This window comes from Trachymyrmex septentrionalis, unplaced genomic scaffold (genome assembly GCF_001594115.1).
Source record: "Trachymyrmex septentrionalis isolate Tsep2-gDNA-1 unplaced genomic scaffold, Tsep1.0 scaffold14, whole genome shotgun sequence".
NCBI lineage: Eukaryota > Metazoa > Arthropoda > Insecta > Hymenoptera > Formicidae > Trachymyrmex > Trachymyrmex septentrionalis.
In genome coordinates, this window is record NW_017304543.1 from 1,347,233 (window position 1) to 1,352,427 (window position 5,195).

The following is a 5,195-nucleotide window of genomic DNA, read 5'->3' on the forward strand; positions in this document are numbered from 1 at the left end:
GTCGTAGTCACGCGAAAGTGATCATTCTTTCGAGGTAAAGTACGCGCTTAATGTATCTTTCATTAGACGTAGTATGTTTCTTATAATTATGTCATATATGTATATTACGTCGCGTTTAACCGAAAATTCATTGCTAACTACAATATATATTTTGCATCGCGATGAATAATAAACGACGGATGTGCCATAGATCCGTTTTAGATGAAGTCTATCACATGATTATAGCATTTTGATTTACTACAATAATTGTGTGGCGTCAGTAATGTGAACGAGAATTCCGTCAAGTGAACTTCTTACAAAAATAAAGATTGGATTACGTAAATCGATTATAAGAGAAGATCAGTGATAGAAATGTACAGTAAGCGAAGCTTCTAGGAGGGAAAAATTGAGATAATGAAACGTAAAAGCGTAAACGTCTCTTTTACGTTTTATCGTTTCAATTTTCATCTCTTGAAAGCTTTATTTGTGCTTCTGTTACTCTTTCCTTACATTGATTTACGCTCCAATTCTTATTTCCGCCAGAGACTTCACCAACTCACAAGATAATATGAAATATTTTATGTTACGTCGATACTGAGAACATAAATGCGACTGTAGTAATAGTAGATATGTATCTCGCGTTGATAATGTAGTATGCCAACAAATATAATTCCATAAAATAAATTTATCATTGTTTTTAGCATAAATATATATAAATATATAAATTTTTTACAAATTGATTATATATGCACAAGCTAATTAAAATATGCAGCATTTGCACAGTAATTAGCCTTATTTACATATGCAATAATTAGTAGTATTTGTAATTTTTTAGTGATTGTCGTTATTTTTTTTACTTTATCTGCAATTATGGCTTATAATTGGTCTGCAAACTAGAATCGTTGTAGTTCACTGTAGTAATGTTGTGATCGCCAAGTTTATAAAATAATATACATGAAATAATTAAATATGCAGTAGTAATTAGTAATATTTAAATTATAATTAATGCTATAACTCACTGCGATTATAATTAACGTAGCTTTTTTTAATTGTATTCATATGATAATTTTAAATTGAGGATAAATAACTCACAAGATTGAATATATGTAGTATTAGTAGTACTAATTTCAGGCAAAAATATATGTATAAATAAGTATAATACATATATATAATTATTATCGAATTTTGATATTTTAAGCTTTTTAATTTAGAAATGTACAATATATCGAAAGAGATATGTACTTGCTACGTCTAATGAAAAATCCTTTATCAGGCATACTTAATAATGATTGATTGCAATTATATGCGTGTCGCGAAGCAAAGTGCAGTCTATATTTGCAGTTTGCATGTTGCAACATGGTGAATTCATGATTGTCTTGCTTTTTCGAAAATAAAATATGAAGTGCGTTGACTTGTGTCCGTTCGATGATGTGCGTAATTAAGTGCTCCGTTTCTGGACAGATCTGGCGCAGGATATTCCGGGACTTTATGATGGATGTAAATAGCAATACCTTAACTGGTGAGTAAAATTTTATCTATTCGTTATTTAAGTATATATATGTATAATATGTATATATACTATCGTGATAAAGACATGTATACATAATTGCAATTATTTACTAACTCATAAGGGAATAACAGAGAAATGCATAAATAATTAAAATTCAATTCTATCAATTCCAAAAATGATAAAGTATTTAAATAATTATTTACAGATTTATTGCGTATAGCGCACAAAATTAAAATAATAAAATGATATGTGAGAATAAATATATACATATACACACACACATATATATATATCTATATATATATACGTATATAATATAATAAAATTTATATTAATTACAACATATTAATTTTTGCAGGTACAACTAAAGGTGTACTTAGTGAGGGCACAACGACTGGTGAGTGAACCCATTTATTATAGTGTATGTATTAATCAATAACAATATTATCCGCTATTTTTTTATATGCTGCTATTTATTATATAATTATTAAACGTTGCGCTTTGATCGTATTTTTGTTTATGGTGTACGTTTTTGCAAAAAGATAATAATAAATAATAAAATTAAAAATTTTCTTTTCATTTTGACAAGACAATTAATTAAAATTTTATATTTAGGGATCTCTATAATACCGAAATAAGCATGCAACGATCACTTTTAATAAAAGATTAAAATAAATTACATTAAATAAAATAATTTTTTTTCTATTTTTTCTTTTTTTGTTTATTGATTATATATATAAAATAAATATTTATATCTTAAATGTGGAATAAAAAGTTCATAAAATACTTTTATCGTAGATATAAATAAAATTTATATTTGCAATTGAAGATAACTGTGCTGCAATATCATATGTTCTTTTCTCTATCTGCAAGATGTCGCTGCAGCATCATATAATAAAAAATTAAAAGATTGTTTAACATTTCAAAACAATTTCGAAATAATATAATATATTTTGAAGTTCATTTTTATTGTTTCTCTACAGTTCTACTGTAAAATGTAACGTTGTATTTAATTATTTTTTAAATTTGTTTGATAATGATGTATAATAAATTAGAAATTAACTAAACGAATAAAAAATTAATAAAAGTTAATAGAAAATTAAATCAATTTTTTGATACTTATTTTTTAATGTGTGTATGGCAAGAATCTTTAAAAGAATATCCAGTTTAATTAGTCGGAAAATTTTTTAGTTATTTTAACAACTTTATTCATGTAAAAAGTCTAAAATTTAAAATTATATTAAAAGGTAAGAGTAATACAGAAGAAAAGGGAAAAGATGGGTGATTATAATAATTAGCAGCATAATATTTAATATACAGATTTTTTTAATTTAGAAATTCTTGAAAGGAGACATTGATATGAATAATAATATAATTTTATGCATATATACAATGAAGATAATCTTCCATTTCTCGTGATTGAATTGTTTTATTGCATGTTTGAGAACTATTACGAATTTTAGATAATAAGAATGTAAGTTTCATTTAGCGAACGAGAATAACAAGAATAATCAGCATAGTAATAGCTAGGACAGTTCGAGACATTGAATCTCTTTATGTTATTATGTATATTTTTACAATTATACACTTGTTACATATTTTTCCAGTATTTAATTACAAAGAAAAATATGTAATAGATATGTAATAAATATATTATTTAAAACAAAAGATATAAACTTAATTTTGTTGCTTCTCCACGTTTCATATTCTATGTAAAAATAAAGTATGATGGAATATATTAGTTTTTTTTAAAAGGATCTCTAAAAAATGTTTTTGTCTATCATAAAAGTGATGATTATGCATGCACATATTAAATTCATTAAGAAAATAACAGCCTAAATTTGAAGTGCTGAAAGAGAAGCGTTTTAAAATTAGAAAAAAAGCAAATAAGAATGTTCTCTCAATGTCTCCAAGGCGGTAATAATTGTTATTGTTATTAATTCAGCAATTAGCTTTACTTTAAAATGTTCACGGAAGAGACACAATTTTTCGCGAAACCGTACTGTGCGTAAGGGAGATATTAAAGTTCCTTAAAAGTTAAGATCTTCAATAAATCTCTCATGTATCTTCAATATTTTGTATACCTTATTTATTTCTTTTTTATCTTCGTATAATAATCGTAAACGTACAATTTAAAACAATAGTGCTCGTGTGTTTATGCAATGTACAGGATACTCTTTAAAGCTATAATACAGTTCGAAATGAAATACAAATCAATAGACTATTACTTTAGGTAAACCTTCTTGTTTTTTTTTTAATACATTATTTTCACTACTGGATGACAGTGTCCTTCGTGGTTCTTCTTTTTTTGATCGTATGCCCGCGCAACGTGCGTTTCGATACACGCGCGCGTCTCTCCCTCGCGCGTCCTGGGGGCCTCAACAGCTTTTGAATGTCTATCTACAGTTACCTTTTGTTGTAAAATATTATTAGGTTTTACGATATGATTTTCCTCCTTCCTGCCGTTGTCGATAACGCTAACGCATCCGCACGCAATTACGCACTTGTGTATTCGTTATAATACATGTCCGCCGTATACCATAGACGGTCGTCGATCTTTGCTCTCGACATAAAAGCTGTACTGTTTAAATAATTAAAGCTATCGGCTATCTACCGGCTATCCTGTATCTACAAAGGATCTATACGTTACACTTGTCCGCTGCGAACGAAGAACAGGGGAAACAATCATAAATGTATACATATAACAAATCGTAAGGCGCCTATCCGTCGAGTTATCGGACGCTTCGGTCGCGATTGCGACTAAAATCCGATCGTCTCATCAACACGAGTCGCATTATTCTTGTACCTGTAATAAATTCTAAGAAACGAGCTCATTCGACCTCGGTCGTGAGAATCGACGATTATCTACGGATTCGCGTTTGGCGGATGCCACGTCAGTCGTATAGTTAACCCAAATCGACAAATCGTAAAGATGAATATTAGACTAATGCTCGAGCGAAATAATTTAGTTTGGTATCCGAAGATGTGAGATCGTACGTTTGTTTCTTTTCCTCCTTGCTTCATCATAACCTGTTCGCATCCGGAGCTTTTACTATCGTAACCCGATCGATGTGTGTTATTCGATATAGATGATTGACGAAATATAGATGTTTTCATTATGATCTTGTCTTCGCTACGTATTATATTCTCGTCGATCATCTGGCTACTTAAGCTGTGTTCTAAATTTGAATTCTGCCAGTAGGTACTGAAAATCTATAATGTACGTAAACTATAGATTTTCAGCGCTGGTAGTAAATTTGGAACATAGGCCTTAGTAAGATCACTCAGGATCACTCATTAGCAGGCGGAATCAGCGTCATTAAGTTACGAGATGTAATCACACGAGTATAGCAATATGTACATTCGATAATCCGGTCCGATCGACTTCCGTTGTGACGATTCATGAAAAAAATTTAAAAAAAAAATCAAGGGTTGGGGAACGGGGAAAAAACAGAATCAATCGATCACTGGTCTTTCGTTTAGCAATGCCCTTCTAAAGCGATGGTCTCGCACGAATTTCTTGCATCTCTGCCTCGTACAATATCATTCACGTTTGTTTCGTTTCTTTTTTTATTTTTAACTGCGGACTAGAATTTAATTGAAGATTAAAATTTATTCTGGTAAATACTATAGTTTGATTCGTAATAATTCGAGGACTGTCTCTCTTTCTCTCTCTCTCTCTCTCTCTCTCTCTCTCTCTCTCTCT